The 21,762-nt window shown below is 43.2% G+C and overlaps 1 protein-coding gene across 1 annotated transcript in view; it reads left to right on the top strand.

The window, feature by feature from the left end:
• Window positions 1–15,129: 15,129 nt before the first annotated feature.
• The window catches only part of LOC124038719 (Golgi-specific brefeldin A-resistance guanine nucleotide exchange factor 1-like), a 131,174-nt gene continuing 124,541 nt past the window's right edge, over window positions 15,130–21,762 (top strand). Inside the window, exon 1 of the mRNA XM_046354801.1 lies at window positions 15,130–15,398. The gene's annotated coding sequence lies outside the window, so the exon portion shown is untranslated. The remainder of the gene's footprint in view (window positions 15,399–21,762) is intronic.

Here is a 21,762-nt window from a genome sequence, read left to right as displayed (position 1 = left end):
CCAAATACAGGTGTGCCAAGCTTGTAGCATCATATTAAAGAAGCCTCGAGGCTGTAATCACTGCCAAAGTTGCTTAAACAAAGTACTGAGTAAAGGGTCTGAATACTTATGTAAATGTGATCTCTTATTTTTAATAAATGTGCAAACATTTCTAAAAACCTGTTTTTTGCTTTGTCATTAAGGAGAAATGTCTGTATCTTGTGTAGATTCACTTTTAAAATAAGGCTGTAACAAAAATGAAGGGGTCTTAATACTTAATGAATGTGTTGTATGTGTATAGCATGTAGCCTATAAAGTGACAGTTTTAGGTTTGGCTAATCAAGTATTGAGGGTTGTCAACAGGGCCAGCTGTAGCCTTTTGGGGGCCCTAAGCAAGATATGGTTGTGGTCCATCTCCCACCTAGCAGACAAAACATTTGAGTGGTCCTCACTCTTGACAGTGTAGAGAAATGTACTTTTGAATGCACATTTCCTGCAATTCTACACATTTTGCCATGACTGACGCCTTGTAAAGGAAATAAGAGGGAGAGTGACTAACTAAATCAATGGGGGCACCCTGGAGGTTAGGGCCCCTCAGCATGTACCCTGCGTGACCGGTCAGTATTCGGCCATGATTAACACAAGTTTGGATAGCTGGCTAGACTAATTTACCAATCTGACATGGCTAATTCAGTGACTGTCAGTGACTGACATAACAGAACTTGTTGATGCACAACCCAATTTTGAACTTGCACATTGTGTATTCTATTATTCTAACTGTCAACAGTAAGTTGAGACGCCGACTGAGTTCCAAAAAATAAAGAAATATATATAAACTCAGCAAAAAAAGAAACGTCCCTTTTTCGGGACGCTGTCTTTCAAAGATAATTCGTAAAAATCAAAATAACTTTGCAGATCTTCATTGTAAAGGGTTCAAACACTGTTTCCCATTCTTGTGAACCATAAACAATTAATGAACTTGCAATTGGGGAACGGTCGTTAAGACACTAACAGTTTACAGATGGTAGGCAATTAAGGTCACAGTTATGAAAACTTAGGACACTAAAGAGGTGTGTCTACTGACTCTAAAAAACACTAAAAGAAAGATGCCCAGGGTCCCTGCTCATCTGCGTGAATGTGCCTTAGGCATGCTGCAAGGAGGCATGAGGACTGCAGATGTGGCCAGGGCAATAAATTGCAATGTCTGTACTGTGAGATGCCTAAGACAGCGCTACAGGGAGACAGGACGGACAGCTGATCGTCCTTGTAGTGGCAGACCACATGTAACAACACCTGCACAGGATCGGCACATCCGAACATCACCTGTTGTAAGGCAGGTCCTCACCAGACATCCACAGAAACAACGTCGCCTATGGGCACAAACCCACCGTCGCTGGACCAGACAGGACTGGCAAAAAGTGCTCTTCACTGACGAGTCACGGTTTTGTCTCACCAGGGTGATGGTCGGATCCGCGTTATCGTCGAAGGAATGAGCGTTACACTGAGTGAGGCCTGTACTCTGGAGCGGGATCAATTTGGAGGTGGAGGGTCCGTCGTGGTCTAGGGTGGTGTGTTACAGTATCATCGGACTGAGCTTGTTGTCATTGAAAGCAATCTCAACGCTGTGCGTTACATGGAAGACATCCTCCTCCCTCATGTGGTACCCTTCTTGCAGGCTCATTCTGACATGTCCCTCGTGCATGACAATGCCACCAGCCATACTGCTCGTTCTGTGCATGATTTCCTGCAAGACAGGAATGTCAGTGTTCTGCCATGGCCAGCGAAGAGCCCGGATCTCAATCCCATTGAGCACATCTGGGACCTGTTGGATCGGAGGCTGAGGGCTAGGGCCATTCCCCCAGAAATGTCCGGGGATTTGCAGGTGCTTTGGTGGGAGAGTGGGGTAACATCTCACAGCAAGATCTGGAAAAACTGTATATATATATATATATCAACTGAACAAAAATATAAACGCGACATGTAAAGTGTTGGTGTTATGCAGGTGAATGAGGACCCAAAAGCGACTTGGCGAAAACAGAGTCTTTAATCCAGTAAAGGAAATATGCAATACTCCTAGACAAATCGGAGCGGTAAATAAAGCATAAAAAACAATTCCACTCGTAATGACGAGAACAGACTGGAGACTCGATCATAAACTGTAGGTTGCCTCGGGAAGGCACTTGACCGTAGCAGACTCAGACACCTGCTCACCACGCAGCATCTGAGGGAAACACGACACGACAGGGCGATACAAAGACACAGCACGGTGAACAATATACAAGGATCCGACAGGACAGAAACGGAAAACAAGGGGAGAAATAGGGACTCTAATCAGGGGAAAAGATAGGGAACAGGAGTGGAAAGACTAAATGATTGATTAGGGGAATAGGAACAGCTGGGAGCAGGAACGGAACGATAGAGAGAAGAGAGAGAGGGAGGGAGAGAGAAAAAGGGAACGAACCTAAAAAGACCAGCAGGGGGAAAACGAACAGAAGGAAAAGCAAAATGACAAGACAATATAAGACAAAACATGACAGTACCCCCACTCACCGAGCGCCTCCTGGCGCACTCGAGGAGGAATCCTGGCGGCAACGGAGGAAATCATCAATCAGTGAACGGTCCAGCACGTCCCGAGACGGAACCCAACTCCTCTCCTCAGGACCGTAACCCTCCCAATCCACTAAGTATTGGTGACCCCGTCCCCGAGAACGCATGTCCATGATCCTACGTACCTTGTAAATAGGTGCGCTCTCGACAAGGACGGGAGGGGGAGGGAAGACGAACGGGGTGCGAAGAAAGGGCTTGACACAGGAGACATGGAAGACAGGATGGACGCGACGAAGATGTCGCGGAAGAAACAGTCGCACAGCGACAGGATTGACGACCTGGGAGACACGGAACGGACCAATGAACCGCGGAGTCAACTTACGAGAAGCTGTCGTAAGAGGAAGGTTGCGAGTGGAAAGCCACACTCTCTGGCCGCAACAATACCTTGGACTCTTAATCCTACGTTTATTGGCGGCTCTCACAGTCTGTGCCCTGTAACGGCAAAGTGCAGACCTCACCCTCCTCCAGGTGCGCTCACAACGTTGGACAAACGCTTGAGCGGAGGGAACACTGGACTCGGCAAGCTGGGATGAGAACAGAGGAGGCTGGTAACCCAGACTACTCTGAAACGGAGATAACCCGGTAGCAGACGAAGGAAGCGAGTTGTGAGCGTATTCTGCCCAGGGGAGCTGTTCTGCCCAAGACGCAGGGTTTCTGAAAGAAAGGCTGCGTAGTATGCGACCAATCGTCTGATTGGCCCTCTCTGCTTGACCGTTAGACTGGGGATGAAACCCGGAAGAGAGACTGACGGACGCACCAATCAAACGACAGAACTCCCTCCAAAACTGTGACGTGAATTGCGGGCCTCTGTCTGAAACGGCGTCTAACGGGAGGCCATGAATTCTGAACACATTCTCGATGATGATTTGTGCCGTCTCCTTAGCGGAAGGAAGTTTAGCGAGGGGAATGAAATGTGCCGCCTTAGAGAACCTATCGACAACCGTAAGAATCACAGTCTTCCCCGCAGACAAAGGCAGACCGGTAATGAAGTCTAGGGCGATGTGAGACCATGGTCGAGAAGGAATGGGAAGCGGTCTGAGACGACCGGCAGGAGGAGAGTTACCTGACTTAGTCTGCGCGCAGTCCGAACAAGCAGCCACGAAACGGCGCGTGTCACGCTCCTGAGTCGGCCACCAAAAGCGCTGGCGAATAGAAGCAAGAGTGCCTCGAACGCCGGGATGACCAGCTAACTTGGCAGAGTGAGCCCACTGAAGAACAGCCAGACGAGTAGAAACAGGAACGAAAAGAAGGTTACTAGGACAAGCGCGCGGCGACGCAGTGTGCGTGAGTGCTTGCTTAACCTGTCTTTCAATTCCCCAGACTGTCAACCCGACAACACGCCCATAAGGAAGAATCCCCTCGGGATCAGTAGAAGCCACAGAAGAACTAAAAAGACGGGATAAGGCATCAGGCTTGGTGTTCTTGCTACCCGGACGGTAAGAAATCACAAACTCGAAACGAGCGAAAAACAACGCCCAACGAGCTTGACGAGCATTAAGTCGTTTGGCAGAACGGATGTACTCAAGGTTCTTATGGTCTGTCCAAACGACAAAGGAACGGTCGCCCCCTCCAACCACTGTCGCCATTCGCCTAGGGCTAAGCGGATGGCGAGCAGTTCGCGGTTACCCACATCATAGTTGCGTTCAGATGGCGACAGGCGATGAGAAAAATAAGCGCAAGGATGAACCTTATCGTCAGACTGGAAGCGCTGGGATAGAATGGCTCCCACGCCTACCTCTGAAGCGTCAACCTCGACAATGAATTGTCTAGTGACGTCAGGAGTAACGAGGATAGGAGCGGACGTAAAACGTTCTTTTAGAAGATCAAAAGCTCCCTGGGCGTAACCGGACCACTTAAAACACGTCTTGACAGAAGTAAGAGCTGTGAGAGGGGCAGCAACTTGACCGAAATTACGAATGAAACGCCGATAGAAATTAGCGAAACCTAGAAAGCGCTGCAACTCGACACGTGACCTTGGAACGGGCCATTCACTGACAGCTTGGACCTTAGCGGAATCCATCTGAATGCCTTCAGCGGAAATAACGGAACCGAGAAAAGTAACGGAGGAGACATGAAAAGAGCACTTCTCAGCCTTCACGTAGAGACAATTCTCTAAAAGGCGCTGGAGAACACGTCGAACGTGCTGAACATGAATCTCGAGTGACGGTGAAAAAATCAGGATATCGTCAAGGTAGACAAAAACAAAGATGTTCAGCATGTCTCTCAGAACATCATTAACTAATGCCTGAAAAACAGCTGGCGCATTGGCGAGACCAAACGGCAGAACCCAGTACTCAAAATGCCCTAACGGAGTGTTAAACGCCGTTTTCCACTCGTCCCCCTCTCTGATGCGCACGAGATGGTAAGCGTTACGAAGGTCCAACTTAGTAAAGCACCTGGCTCCCTGCAGAATCTCGAAGGCTGATGACATAAGGGGAAGCGGATAACGATTCTTAACCGTTATGTCATTCAGCCCTCGATAATCCACGCAGGGGCGCAGAGTACCGTCCTTTTTCTTAACAAAAAAAACCCGCCCCGGCCGGAGAGGAAGAAGGCACTATGGTACCGGCGTCAAGAGACACAGACAAATAATCCTCAAGAGCCTTACGTTCGGGAGCCGACAGAGAGTATAGTCTACCCCGAGGAGGAGTGGTCCCCGGAAGGAGATCAATACTACAATCATACGACCGGTGAGGAGGAAGGGAGTTGGCTCGGGACCGACTGAAGACCGTGCGCAGATCATGATATTCCTCCGGCACTCCTGTCAAATCGCCAGGTTCCTCCTGAGAAGTGGGGACAGAAGAAACGGGAGGGATGGCAGACATTAAACACTTCACATGACAAGAAACGTTCCAGGATAGGATAGAATTACTAGACCAATTAATAGAAGGATTATGACATACTAGCCAGGGATGACCCAAAACAACAGGTGTAAAAGGTGAACGAAAAATCAAAAAAGAAATAGTCTCACTGTGGTTACCAGATACTGTGAGGGTTAAAGGTAGTGTCTCAAATCTGATACTGGGAAGATGACTACCATCTAAGGCGAACATGGGCGTAGGCTTGTCTAACTGTCTGAAAGGAATGTCATGTTTCCGAGCCCATGCTTCGTCCATGAAACAACCCTCAGCCCCAGAGTCTATCAAGGCACTGCATGTAGCACCCGAACCGGTCCAGCGTAGATGGACCGACATAGTAGTACAGGATCTAGATGGAGAGACCTGAGTAGTAGCGCTCACCAGTAGCCCTCCGCTTACTGATGAGCTCTGGCTTTTACTGGACATGAATTGACAAAATGTCCAGCAAGTCCGCAATAGAGGCACAGGCGGTTGGTGATCCTCCGTTCCCTCTCCTTAGTCGAGATGCGAATACCTCCCAGCTGCATGGGCTCAGTCTCTGTGCCAGAGGAGGGAGATGGTTGCGATGCGGAGCAGGGAAACACCGTTGACTCGAGCTCTCTTCCTCGAGCTTGGTGACGAAGATCTACCCGTCGTTCTATGCGGATGGCGAGAGCAATCAAAGAGTCCACACTGGAAGGAACCTCCCGGGAGAGAATCTCATCTTTAACCACTGCGTGGAGTCCCTCCAGAAAACGAGCGAGCAGCGCCGGCTCGTTCCAGTCACTAGAGGCAGCAAGAGTGCGAAACTCTATAGAGTAATCCGTTATGGATCGATCACCTTGGCATAGGGAAGCCAGGGCCCTAGAAGCCTCCCTACCAAAAACTGAACGGTCAAAAACCCGAATCATCTCCTCTTTAAAGTTCTGGTAATTGTTAGAACAATCAGCCCTTGCCTCCCAGATAGCTGTGCCCCACTCTCGAGCCCGGCCAGTAAGGAGTGATATGACGTAAGCAACCCGAGCTCTCTCTCTAGAGTATGTGTTGGGTTGGAGAGAGAACACAATATCACACTGGGTGAGAAAGGAGCGGCACTCCGTGGGCTGCCCGGAGTAACAAGGTGGGTTATTAACCCTAGGTTCCGGAGGCTCGGCAGACCAGGAAGTAACAGGTGGCACGAGACGAAGACTCTGGAACTGTCCAGAGAGGTCGGAAACCTGAGCGGCCAGGTTCTCCACGGCATGACGAGCAGCAGACAATTCCTGCTCGTGTCTGCCGAGCATGGCTCCTTGGATCTCGACGGCAGTGTTACGAGCGTCTGTAGTCGCTGGGTCCATTCTTTGGTCGGATCCTTCTGTTATGCAGGTGAATGAGGACCCAAAAGCGACTTGGCGAAAACAGAGTCTTTAATCCAGTAAAGGAAATATGCAATACTCCTAGACAAATCGGAGCGGTAAATAAAGCATAAAAAACAATTCCACTCGTAATGACGAGAACAGACTGGAGACTCGATCATAAACTGTAGGTTGCCTCGGGAAGGCACTTGACCGTAGCAGACTCAGACACCTGCTCACCACGCAGCATCTGATGGAAACACGACACGACAGGGCGATACAAGGACACAGCACGGTGAACAATATACAAGGATCCGACAGGACAGAAACGGAAAACAAGGGGAGAAATAGGGACTCTAATCAGGGGAAAAGATAGGGAACAGGAGTGGAAAGACTAAATGATTGATTAGGGGAATAGGAACAGCTGGGAGCAGGAACGGAACGATAGAGAGAAGAGAGAGAGGGAGGGAGAGAGAAAAAAAGGGAACGAACCTAAAAAGACCAGCAGGGGGAAAACGAACAGAAGGAAAAGCAAAATGACAAGACAATATAAGACAAAACATGACAGTTGGTCCCATGTTTCATGAGCTGAAATAATTCTCTCAAGTTTTGTGCACACATTTGTTTACATCCCTGAGAATGACCATTTCTCCTTTGCCAAGATAATTAATCCACCTGATGATGGCATGATCATTACACAGGTGCACCTTGTACAGGGGACAAAAGGCCACACTAAAATGTGCAGTTTTGTCACACAACACTATGCCACAGATGTCTCAAGTTGAGGGAGCTTGCAATTGACATGCTGACTGCAGGAATTTTCACTAGAGCTATTGCCAGAGAATTTAATGTTAATTTCTCTACCATAAGCCTCCTCCAATGTTGTTTTAGAGAATTTGGTAGTACGCCCAACCGGCCTCACAACCGCAGACCAGGTGTAACCATGCCAGCTCAGGACCTCCACATCCGTCTTCTTCACCTGTGGGATCGTCTGAGACCAGCCACCCGGACAGCTGATGAAACAGGAGTATTTCTGTCTGTAAGAAAGCCCATTTGTGGTGAAAAACCCATTCTGATTGGTTAGACCTGGCTCCCAAGTGGGTGGGCCTATGCCCTCCCAGGCCAACACATGGCTACACCCCAGTACCATGATATGAAATCCAAAGAGTAAGATTCTAATACATTTATTTCAATTGACTGATTTCCTTATATGAACTGGAACTCAATAAAATTGTTGAAATTGTTGCATGTTGTGTTTATATATTTTTTCAGTATATTATTATTTTTTGGAGGGTTGGGGTCCCTTAGCGGCCTGAGGCCCTAAACGACCAATCATGTCACTTATGCCTGGTGCTGGCCCTGGTTGTCAACCTTAATATAATAATAATATATATATATATAATAATATATGCCATTTAGCAGAAGCTTTTATTCAAAGTGACTTACAGTCATGTGTGCATACATTCTACGTATGGGTGGTCCCGGGGATCGAACCCACTACCCTGGCGTTACAAGCGCCATGCTCTACCAACTGAGCTACAGAAGGACCACAACCTTCACACAGTGGGAGTGTGTATAAGGACGCTGAGTGCCAGAGGGAGGGGAGATAAAATGGACTAAGAGTATTTGGTACCCCTGTGCATTATAGGCCTATCAGCTACTCATATTTAATTACACAAAATCCAGATGGGCAGCTTTCCCTAATGTGTCTGTGATTAAGTCATTGATTGATGATGCAAATGTAAAGTTTTCCAATCCATTTTATACAAAATGCAGGATATTTGTTGCCGAATAAGATGATCAGCTTAACAACAACCATGCTCTCTCACTGTTGCTAAACAGAATAACAATAACGTAGGCTAACCCAAATGGGTTTATACATGATGGGGACTGGGGAACAGAAACATCACGTTGCAGACGACACCCACTTGTGAAACGGCCTCCAACAGGTAGATAGCGAGCTACAGTACCAGTAGCTTGCAGCCCACCTATGAGTAGCTAGGCAAGCAATTCTGAAAAAAATGCATTTATTTAATGTGTTCCATCACAAACTGTCATAAACATAAAGCTCCCGGCTAATATCCAATCAAAGCCACATTGCATTTATCCCACTCCTGGTTAGCCACTATTGGCAAAAAAGTCAAACGTAACACAATATCTGCCAATTATTTCCAGCAATATTGCCCGTCTGTCTGTTTGGTGCACACATTTGTCCATCACTCCGTATGTAGTCAGTTAGTGATGCTAATGATAACCGTCTCGTGGGTAAACAGAAAGACTTTCCCCAAAACCTTCTCAATTAAATGTTAACTGCAAAGTAGGCTTAACTGACAAAAGTTTTCATGATTATTTGTACCAAATGTGTGACCATTGTTTTGCACACTCTGCCATGACATTTTTACTGGCCCAATTCTTAAAGGAATTATGCAGATAGTCCACCAATTACATTTCATGTAGGAAAATCCACATTCTTACTCAGAAAAAAGATTCTGCAAACACAACACAGAAAAAATAACTATGCTACCCTATAACATGTTCATATTTGTTATAGTTTTAGTATGTTTCTCTGACTCATTACCTGTAAAAATAATAATAATTAAGAATTAATATTAGCAGTACTTTAAACTATCTAAACTGTCTTCCAGCCATCCTGCAGGATTTTTATTTGATTTCTGCAGGAATGTACTTGGTCATGCAGGAATTGCCATATCCTGCAGGATTTCGATATTCATCGGGCCACAATTCTGCAGGTTTCCTGCAGGAATTGTCATGGTCGTACAGGAATTGCTGCAGGAATCTTGCAAATCCTGGAGGAATACTCTGCAGAAATTGTCATATTTGTGGAGTATGTTCATAATTTCTGTCATATTTCTGCAGGTGTCCTGCAGGAGCACCAGGGACTTTTCCTGCAGGAGTTTGTCAATCCTACAGGATTCGTGCAGGACAACTGCACAATTCCTTCACAAAGGTTTGAATTCCTGCAGGATTACTGTATAACTTTTTTGTAAGGAGCAGCAGTAAGCCTAACAGCAAAAATATCGCTAGACCAACACATTCCTCTCTCGCTTAATGCACAATTAAAGGGGAATTACACTTAAATATAAATTATTTCATTTTTTAAAAGCATGACATGGACTCAGAACATCCATTTTCATTGTTCTCTATTAATCATTCTAATATTGAGAGTAAAACACTTAAAAAAACTGAAACCACGAAAAATAAAACAGAGAAGAATTCCGGAAAATACAAAAGCAAATTTTATGGGGCCCCTTTAGAATCGTTTATTAACCATTATTTTACTAGGTATATGTACAGACAACACATCTCTTGTACACCAAGGACCCAGGGAACAGTTGCAAGGTAGAGGACAAGAGAAGAATGTGCCTATGTAACAGTATAACTTTAGACCGTCTCCTTGCCCATACCCGGGCGCGAACCAGGGATGGACCTTCTGCACACATCAACAACTGACACCCATGAAGCATCGTTACCCATCACTCCACAAAATCCGCAGCCCTTGCAGAGCAAGGGGAACTACTACTTCTAGGCCTCAGAGCAAGTGAACGCTATTTAGCGCGCACCGCTAACTAAGCTAGCCATTTCACATCCGTTACACTCACCCCCCTTTTGATCTCCTCCTTTTCCGCAGCAAACAGTGATCCGGGTCAACAGCATCAATGTAACAGTATAACTTTAGACCGTTCCCTCGCCCATATCCGGGACCTTCTGCACACATCAACAACAGTCACCCACGAAGCATCGTTACCCATCACTCCACAAAAGCCGCAGCCCTTGCAGAGCAAGGGGAACCACTACTTCAAGGTCTCAGAGCAAGTGACGTCACCGATTGAAACGCTATTTAGCGCGCACCGCTAACTAAGCTAGCCGTTTCACATCCGTTACACTTATTTGAAATTTAAATTGTAGCTTGCGATATGTTATTTTTTTTTAACCCACACTGCTGAACAATTATTCCTGTGTACTTTACCATTTTTCCAATGGCATTCAAAGCTATATAGAAGGCCTATGTACCTTATACATATTCATCATTTTAGGTAAATTTGCCAACATTCATGAATCAATGCATCTCATCATATAGGATTTACCCGCTGCCGAAACCCACTGGGCATAGATGTAATTTCAACGTCTAGTTTTGATTTACATTTGGTTGAGTTGTCAACTAACGTGGAATCAACTTGAAATCAACAAAAAAATGTCACTATGTTATTGGATTTAGGTTAAACAAGACCAAATTCCCTTACGTTGATGACTTTTTGCAAATCCAATCAGTTTTCCACTTTGATTCAACGTCATCACATAGATTTTTTGTTGTTGAAATGACGTGGAAACATCGTTGTTTAATTTGAAGGTCTGTCATCATTTTACTTTCAATTAGTATTTTTTCCAGATGATCAAAAATCCAAATATTTCTAAAGCTTGTAGCCACAAATGCCTTGATAATAGCCTAAGCTATCTATCTTATTACAGCCCCAATCATAGCTGCGGGAAGTATGGGTGCTGAGGGTGCTGCAGCACCCTCTGAAAAATCTGAATATAGAAAAATAATCTTCTCACAAAAGTAGTGCAGTGGGCCTTTACTAGTCTTGCATTAAGGACCGATTTAGCCTTCTGTAGCTCATTGCACCCCAAAAAATATGCAACTAACTGAAAACTAGCTGTATTTGGCAGAGGTTTGGAGCTCTCTTTCTTATTGGTCTATTAACCAATTTACCGCCTGTTGATGTCACCAGGCAGGCCAAAACTTTTATCCCACAAAACAGTCTGAAGTTTCAGGCAGTCTTTTCAAAAAGCTCATACATTAAAAGGGAATTATCATCATTTTCACAATTTTACAGTATTATTCCAACCATCTAGTGTGGAAATATTTATAAAAGACAGGTATATCACGTTTTTGAATGCACAAGGCCTTTAAACCTGATTTTGTCTAATTTCTTACAACTGCCTGGCAAACTATGTTACTGTATGCTGAACTCCATCAAATGACGCCACAAGCACACCAGTGCCTTGAAATGAAGACTTATAAATGGATTAAATTGCCTGAGAAATAGGACATCAAAGGAATTCTTACAACCAACTCCACAATGGAAAACATCCTAAAGGTTTCATCGCCAACTGATTCCAAAATCTGGCATCAGTTTTATCAGTCTCTAATTGGGTAACTATGAATAAAGATTATAATTACTTCACAGATATCTTGAGTAAATATTTTCAGTTTTGATGAAGTCAAATAAAACAAATAAAACATTTATTTGTCACATGCCCGAATACAACAGATGTAGATACTTACTTACAAGCCCTTAACCAAAAATGCAGGTCAATAAATAGTTAATTAAATATTTACTAAAGTAAAAAAGGAAATAAAAAGTAACACAATAAAATAACAATAACGAGGCTATATACAAAAGATGTACTGGTACCCACTGTACGTGGGTACAGGTTAGTCGAGGTAATTTCTACATGTAGGTAGGGTAAAGTGACTATACATAGATAATAAATAGTGAGTGTAAAAACATGGAAGGGGGGGGGGTCAATGTAACTAGTCCTGTTGGCCATTTGATTAAATGTTCAGCAGTATTATGGCTTGAGGGTCGAAGCTGTTGAGGAGCCTTTTGGACCTAGACTTGGTGCTCTGGTAGCAGAGAGATCAGTCTATGACTTGGACAATATTTTGGGCCTTCCTCTGACACCGCCTAGTATATACAGTACCAGTCAAAAGTTTAGAGACATACTCATTCCAGGGTTTTCTTTTTGCTATTTTCTCATTCCAGGGTTTTCTTTATTTTTTACTATACTCTGTAAGTCCTGGATGGCAGGAACGTTGGCCCCAGTGATGTACTGGACCTTACGCACTACCCTCTGTAGCGCGTTACAGTTGGATGCCAAGCAGTTGCCATACCAGGTGGTGATGCAGCTGATCAGGATGCTCAGGATAGAGCAACTGTAGAACTTTCTGGGGACCCATGACAAATCTTTTCAGTCTCCTGAGGTGGAAAAGGTGTTGTCGTGCCCTCTTCACGACTGTCTTGGAGTGTTTAGACCATGATAGTTTGTTGGTGATGTGTACACCAAGGAACTTAAAACTATCAGCTGTAGTCAATGAAAAGCATTCTCACATAGGTGTTCCTTTTGTCCAGGTGGGAAAGGGCAGTGGGAAGTGCGATTGAGATTGCATCAGCTGTGGATCTGTTGGGACAGTATGCAAATTGAGTAGGTCTAGGATTTTCGGGATGCTGGTGTTGATATGAGCCATGACCAGCCTTTCAAAGCACTTCATGTCTACTGACGTGAGTGCTACAGGGCGGTAGTCATTTAGGCAGGTTAGCTTTGCTTTCTTGAGCATAGGGACTATGTTGGTCTGCTTGAAACATGCAGGTATTACAGACTTGGTCAGGAAGAGATTGAAAATGTCAGTGATGACACTTGCCAGTTGGTCCGCGCATGCTCTGAGTACACGGCCTTGTGAATGTTAAAAGGTTTTGCTTACATCGGCTACGGAGAGCGTGAACACGCAGTTGTCCAGAACAGCTGGCACTCTCATGCATGCTTCAATGTTGCTTGCCTCGAAGCGAGCATAAAAGGCATTTCTTTCGTCTGGTAGGCTTGCATCACTGGGCAGCTCGCAGCTGGGTTTCCCTTTGTAGTCCGTAATAATTTACAAGCTCTACCTCGACGAACGTCAGAGATGGTGTAGTAGGATTCAATCTTAGTCTTGTATTGACGCTTTGCCTGTTTGATGGTTTGTCGGAGGGCATAGTGGGATTTCTTATAAGCGTCCGGATTAGTGTCCCACTCCTTGAAAGTGACAGCTCTAGCCTTTAGCTCAGTGCGGATGTTGCCTGTAATCCATGGCTTCTGATTGTACGTACGGTCACTGTGGGGACGACGTCGTCGATGCACTTATTGATGAAGCTGGTGACTAAGGTGGTATATTCCTCAATGCCATTGGATGAACCCTGTAACATATTCCAGTCTGTGTAATCAAAGAAATCCAGATGTTTCATATAGTGGAGAAGAAGCCTATTTTTTTTCACATCATCGTCTATAATTATGTAATAATGATTGTGCTGTTTGATGAATAAATTAACACATTGTTTCAATGTGCAAACTGTTGAACAATTTTAGTTTTGTAGATGAAATATTATCATCAAGGTTCCAGGTGTTTATTTTTACTATTTTGACAGATGTTCACAACAATTTGTACAAAATATAACCTGTTGGTTGAGCATACAACAAATGTCATGTATGTACAGGTGTATGACTGACATCCATAAAGAAATCTGTCTTGTTATTGCCTCAGTAGGGTTGGTGTGTCTATGACGTTCCTTTATTTGCAGATGAAATGTTGTAATTACAAACCTCACAGGTGATCAAACACTTTGCAAATGGGCAAATAAAGGGCTTTGATTGTAAGGAGGTACCGCTGCATGTTTTAAACACAAAGCAATACAAATTTCAGGTTATATGTTGAATAAATAGGCCACTGATATCACACAGAGCGATAAGGGCTTTGATATACTGTACATTCCATTTAGCAAAGTTATAGAAAACCCCACAAGATCTTTACATGACATGTAGAAATATAAATGCTTTTATTTTCTACAAAAATTAAAGTTTATGCTGCAATATATGCTACATTTTAATAGAGATATTTCACATAATGTTTTCCCTCCATATACCTTCAATAGGTCTATCTATTGATTCATCAGCCATTATGGAAATCACTATTCCAACAACAGTGCCTTAATGGTTATAATGCTAAAGAATAGCACACCCATAAATGCATAAGGAAACATTGGCTCCCGAAATCATAATTTTTTTTAATGATGATTTCATCATACCAGCCCACAAACAGGGCCGGTATTTTGTATGAAACAAAATTCAACGAAAACCTTCATACATGTGTATCAACAGGTGAAGCAAACATGTACTGGAAACATAGGCTACAATGAACAGCTTGTAATGTTGTTTACATCAGGTTGCAGAGATGTAGCCTAGTCTGCAGTCAAAGATTTTAAAAACTGACCAGTGCTGCAGTCTTTTGCAATGCCATGGATGCTGACCATCATGCTTTCGTTATCGCGAACACTCAATCAACCGTGCTGCTTACTGTTAGTCCTGCCCATTTTGATTAATCGATTTCAGTTCTGTTGTGACTGGGATTCGCTGAAAAAATTAGCTTATGGATCAACATAAATTTATCTAACTAATTATGGTAAACGTAAAAAAAACTCCCATATCTCCAAGTGAATCAATATTGTTTTGCTAAAATAATTATATTTAATCGAGATTGATTGGTTTACCGAGCAGTCAACCCCGATTGGCCTAGAGAGCTGTCAAACCATTCCAGTGCAGCATGTTCGGTTGTGAAGACTCAGCTTTTCCACGTAGTGTGTTTACTAAGTACAGATTGTCGGCCGGTTTATGTGTTTAATTTGTGTATATTAGGAACCATATAGCTACCTTTTGAATTAATAGTTTTTGGTTTTAATGTGTCTCACGTACTGGAATGTCAAAATATAGTAGTTTTCCTATGTCTTGTAAATGATTATTGGTCATCACTGTTGGGCAGTAAGCTTATCAATTGAAATTGCACAGGACTCCATCTTGGAACTCCTAACAGGTAGGGTATTTTCGCAGTTCTGTTTGATTCAAAAAGTTGTGTGCAATGTTAGTTTGCTAGCTGATGCTTCAAAAACCCAGTAACGGCTAATTTCACACCGACGCTATGTGTTGTCAACGATGTAAACGAGGGCATAACTAGCTAGCCGACCTGTCATGTATGACGGAGCCTAACTACGTTAGCGTGATAAAGTAGCTAAGTTACTAACGTTATCTGTCTCACCAAGAAAAACGAGTTAATGCTAGCTAAATCGTTGGCCATGACAGTTAGCTAGCTATTGAATTATACAGCAAGCCACTTATGTAGCTAACGTTAGCTGTCTTATGTAGATACTACTAGATACTACTAGATAGCTACTTCAACTAGCTAGCTACATTGTAACGTCATTGGTGTCAATCCAATGAACGTTACTTTATCTACTTTGCCAACCTGTATGATTCATCACATGATTGGTGTTAATTTAATTCACCTGCAGTATTAGGAATATTCTTGGTTGACATTCTGCTGTCTGTTCATGTTGAAAATCAAGTGGTAATCCCAACATGCAGTCCTTAATTACTTAGCCAGCTAGTTATCTGGACTATCCTTGCTAATCATCAGATGCCAGGCCTGTACCTGACTAGCTGAGTAGCTAATTTAGCTAGCTTGCAATATTGCTGCTCGGTTATCAATTGGGCCATAGATGTGTTAAAGGGATAGTTCACCTAAATTATTAACTGACACATTGGTTTCCTTACCCTGTAATAGTCTTTGAACAAGGTATGACGGCAACTAAGTATGAATTGCCCTTGCATTGTTTCCACATGTTGACGTTTTAGCATTTGTGGCACAAATCCCATTCAATTCATGGGACCAGGGTGGAAAAAGTAACACTCACCAAATGCGGGGGGGATTTTGGTATTGGTGGGTAAGACTGTCTTTCATATGGCTGACTTTTTTATATTTTTTTACAAAGAGCACATATGTGCCTTAGTTGAAAAATGTAGGTGCACACAAAGAAATTTAGCAACATAATTAAAACTAGAATCCTTAATAATTTTGTAGGTGCACTGTTGCTCCTAAATAGAAATTCCATGTCGCACAGCAAAACATTTAGGCGTGTATGTGAGTAAAATGGTCGCACTGTAGAGCCCTGTTTCACCAGCCACTTTGGCAGGTGGTCAGTCACAAAGAGCATTTGGAAAGCCCAAATGTAGAAGTTGGTTGAATTATCCCGAAAGGCTACTAGAGTCGTTCCATGTCATTTCAGCAAGCCATGGCACCCACCGTCTCAGATTGTTCTGGAATCCTCTGTACTGAAATGGTTAAGATTGGTATTTCTGAAACATTTTATTGAGTTGAAATCTAGTTTTATCTCAGAAATGAAGCTAATTGATTGCACTCAAATTGGCCATTTTAAGTTATAGGATTTAAGATAATATTCAATAAATATTGTACCCAACATCCGATTTGGAGCAAACGTCTTCCTACTAATGAGTAAGACATGGGGTAATCCCCAAAAATTGGCAAAAGCAACCCACGGACCCCCACAACCCATGCCAATCCCACCCTAACGACCAGTATACATAATCAGTTCTCTTTTAGAAAATGTGTATGAAGTGGAGGTCGACTGATTAGGATTTTTCAACGCCGATACCGATTGGACAACTTTTTAAAATGTATTTGTAATAATGACAATTACAACAATACTGAATGAACACTTATTTTAACTTAATACATCAATAAAATCAATTTAGCCTCAAATAAATATTGAAACATGTTCAATTTGGTTTAAATAATGCAAAAACAAAGTGTTTGAGAGGAAAGTAAAACTGCAATATGTGCCATGTAAGAAAGCTAAAGTTTAAGTTCCTTGCTCAGAACATGAGAACATATGAAAGCTGGTCGTTCCTTTTAACATGAGTTTTCAATATTCCAAGGTAAGAAGTTTTAGTTTGTAGTTTATTATAGGAATTATAGGACTATTTCTCTCTCTACGATTTGTATTTCATTTACCTTTGACTATTGGATGTTCTTATAGGTACTTTAGTATTGCCAGTGTAACAGTATAGCTTCCATCCGACTCCTCGCCGCTACCTGGCCTCGAACCAGGAACACATCGACAACAGCCACCCTCGAAGCAGTGTTACCCATGCAGAACAAGGGGAACAACTACTCCAAGTCTCAGAGCGAGTGACGTTTGAAACGCTATTAGTGCTCACCCTGCTAACTAGCTAGCCATTTCACATCGGTTACACCAGCCTAATCTCGGGAGTTGATAGGCTTGAAGTCATAAACAGTGCAATGCTTGAAGCATTGCGAAGAGCTGCTTGCAAAACGCACTAAAGTGCTGTTTGAACGAATGCTTATGAGCCTGCTGGTGCCTACCATCGCTCAGTCAGACTGCTCTATCAAATCATAGACTTAATTGTAACATAATAACACACAGAAATACGAGCCTTAGGTCATTAATATGGTCAAATCCGGAAACTATAATTTCAAAAACAAAACGTTTATTCTTTCAGTTAAATACGGAACCATTCCGTATTTTATCTAACGGATGGCATTCCTAAGTCTAAATTGCTAAATTGCTGTTACATTGCACAACCTTCAATGTTATGTCATAATTACGTAAAATTCTGGCAAATTAGTTTGCAATGAGCCAGGTGGCCCAAACTGTTGCATATACCCTGACTCTGCGTGCAATGAACGCAAGAGAAGTGACACAATTTCACCTGGTTAATATTGCCTGCTAACCTTTCTTTTAGCTAAATGTGCAGGTTTAAAAGTATATACTTCTGGTTATTGATTTTAAGAAAGGCATTGACGTTTATGGTTAGGCACACATTGGAGCAATGACAGTCCTTTTTCGCGAATGCGCACCGCATCGATTATATGCAATGCAGGACACACTAGATAAACTAGTAATATCAACCATGTGTAGTTATAACTAGTGATTATGATTGATTGTTTTTTATAAGACAAGTTTAATGCTAGCTAGCAACTTACCTTGGCTTCTTACTGCATTCGCATAACAGGCAGGCTCCTTGTGAGGCAGGTGGTTAGAGCGTTGGACTAGTTAACCATAAGTTTGCAAGATTGAATCCCTGAGCTGACAAGGTAAAAATCTGTTGTTCTGCCCCTGAACAAGGCAGTTAACCCACTGTTCCTAGGCCGTCATTGAAAATAAGAATGTGTTCTTAACTGACTTGCCTCGTTAAATAAAGTTGTAAAAAAAAATAGGCTAAATCGGGGTCCAAAAATACAGATTTCCCGATTGTTATGAAAACTTGAAATGGTCCCTAATTAATCGGCCATTCCGATTAATCGGTCGACCTCTAGTATGAAGTATTGTTAAAATGCTTAAAAGACAGTGATTGGAATTGTGTTGAATTGGGTTTGGGGAAATAAAGATAGACAGTAACAAGGTTTCCATGCAACCTTTTTCTGTGAGTAAAGTACATGATGGATAAAAAAATGTCACAACAGGCCTGATGGAAACAGCAAATTTGTTGGTAGACTTTCAACAGAACAAAATACGCTACACAAATCAAATACATTTTTATTTATCACATGCGGAAAATAAAACAACCTTACAGCGAAATGCTTACTTACAAGCTCTTAACCAACAATGCAGTTTAACAAAAATAAAATAGAAAATGAAGGAGCAAGCTGTAAGCTATACAAAGCTAACTGCACTGTCCAATTTACAGTAGCTATACAGTGAAAGAATACCATGCTATTTTTTTGAGGAAAGTGCACATTTATGAACTTAAAATGTATTAATAGATCAATTAGGCACATTTGGACAGTCTTGATACAACATTTTGAACAGAAATACAATGGTTCATTGGACCAGTCTAAAACTTTGCACATACACTGCTGCCACCTAGTCGCCAAAATCTAAATTGTGCCTAAACTGGAATAATAGGGTGACCTTAATCTTGCATTTCGAAGATGATGAAAAAACAAACAAGAAAACACAAAGAAAAATCTTATCTTTTACCAGATCTAAAGTTATATTCTCCTACATCAATTTCACATTTCCACAAACTTCAGTGTGTTTCCTTTGAAATGGCATCAAGAATATGCATATCCTTGCTTCAGGTCCTGAGCTACAGGCAGTTAGATTTGGGTGTCATTTTAGACAAAAATGAAAAAAAGTGTCTGATCCTTATTAAGAAGCCCTTTTGATCTAAACTTAGCGCTCCGGTACCGCTTGCCATGTGGTAGCAGAGAGAACAGTCTATGACTAGGGTGGTTGGAGTCCTTGGCAATTGTTTGGGGGTATTGGTAAGTTTTGGGGCCTTCCTCCGACACCGCCTGGTATAGAGGTCCTGGATGGCAGGAAGTTTGGCCCCAGTGATGTACTGGGCCGCACGCACTACCCTCTGTAGTGCCTTGCGGTCAGAGGCTGGGCAGTTGCCATACCAGGCTGTGATGCCAACCGTCAGGATGCTCTCGATGGTGCAGCTGTATAATTTTGAGGATCTGGGGATCCATACCAAATCTTTTCAGTCTCCCGAGAGGGAATAGGCATTGTTGTGCCCTCTTCATGACTGTCTTGGTGTGTTTGGACCATGATAGTTTGTTGGTGATGTGGACACCAAGGAACTTGAAGCTCTCAACCTGCTCCATTACAGCCTCATCGATGAGAATGGGGGCGTGCTCGGTCCTCCTTTTTCTGTAGTCCACAATCATCCTCTTTGTCTTGCTCACGTTGAGGGAGAGGTTGTTACCCTGGCACCACACTTCCAGCTCTCTGACCTCCCCATAGGCTGTCTCATCGTTGTCAGTGATCAGTTGTGTCATCGGAAAACTTGATGGTGTTGGAGTCGTACTTGGCTATACAGTCGTGGGTGAACAGGGAGTACAGGAGGTTGACTGGGCACGCACCCGAGGGGCCCCTGTGTTGAGGATCAGAATGGCAGATGTTTTTACCTACCCTTACCAACTGGGGGTGGCCTGTCAGGAAGTCCAAGATCCAGTTGCAGAGGGAGGTGTTTAGCTCCAGGGTCCTTAGCTCAGTAATGAGCTTTGGTATTGAACGCTGAGCTTTAGTCAATGAATATCATTCTCATGAAGGTGTTCCTTTTGTCCAGGTGTGAAAGGGCAGTGTGGAGTGCAATAGAGCTTGGATCATCTGTGGCTCTGTTGGGGTGGTATGCAAATTGGAGTGGGTCTAGGGTTTCTGTGATAAGGGTGTTGTGAGCCATGACCAGACTTTCAAAGCACTAAATGGCTACGGATGTGATTGCTATGAGTCTGTAGTCATTTAGGTAGGTTACCTTGGTGTTCTTGGGCACAGGGTCTATGGTGGTCTGCTTGAAACATGTTGGTATTACAGACTCGGTCAGGGACAGGTTGAAAATGTCAGTGAAGACACTTGCCAGTTGGTCAGCGCATGCTCGGAGTACACGTCCTGGTAGTCCGTCTGGCCTTGTGAATGTTAGCCTGTTTAAAGGTCTTACTCACATTGGCTATGGAGAGCGTGATCACACAGTTTTCTGGAACAGCTGATGCTCTCATGCATGCTTCAGTGTTGCTAGCATTGAAGCGAGTATAGAAGTTATTTAGCTCCTATGGTAGACTTGCATCACTGGGCAGCTCGTGGCAGTGCTTCCCTTTGTAGTCCTTAATAGTTTTCAAGCCCTGCCACATCTGAAGAGCGTCAGAGCCGGTGTAGTAGGATTCAATCTTAGTCCTGTATTGACGCTTTGCCTGTTTGATGGTTCGTCGGAGGGCATAGCGGGATTTCTTAAAAGCTTCCGGGTTAGCGTCCCACTCCTTGAAAGCGTCAGCTCTACTCTTTAGCTCAGTATGGATGTTGCCTGTAATCCATGGCTTCTGGTTGGGGTATGTACGTATGGTCACTTTGGGGACGACGTCATCAATGCACTTATTGATGAAGGCAGGGAAGGATGTAGTGTACTCTTCAATGCTATAGGAAGTATCCTGAAACATATTCCAGTCTGTGCTAACAAAACAGTCCTGTAGCTTAGCATCTGCGTCCTCTGACCCCTTCTTATTGAGCGAGTCACTGGTACTTCCTGGTTTAGTTTTTGCTTGTGAGCAGAAATCAATAGGATAGAATTATGGTCAGATTTGCCAAATATAGGGCGAGGGAGAGCTTTGTACGTGTCTCTGTGTGTGGAGTAAAGGTGGTCTAGACTTTTTTCCCCCTCTGGTTGAACATTTAACATGCTGGTTGATATTAGGTACAACTGATTTAAATTTCCCTGTATATGATTGTTTTCCTGTTTGCTTATGCTTATACAGTCGTGGCCAAAAGTTTTGAGAATGACATATTAATTTCCACAAAGTTTGCTTCTTCAGGATCTTTAGATATTATTGTCAGATGTTACTATGGAAAACTGAAGTATAA

The sequence above is a fragment of the Oncorhynchus gorbuscha genome, linkage group LG06, assembly GCF_021184085.1.
Source record: "Oncorhynchus gorbuscha isolate QuinsamMale2020 ecotype Even-year linkage group LG06, OgorEven_v1.0, whole genome shotgun sequence".
NCBI lineage: Eukaryota > Metazoa > Chordata > Actinopteri > Salmoniformes > Salmonidae > Oncorhynchus > Oncorhynchus gorbuscha.
The sequence above is the reverse complement of the archived record's forward strand: the minus strand, read 5'-3'. Positions and strand labels throughout refer to the sequence as shown.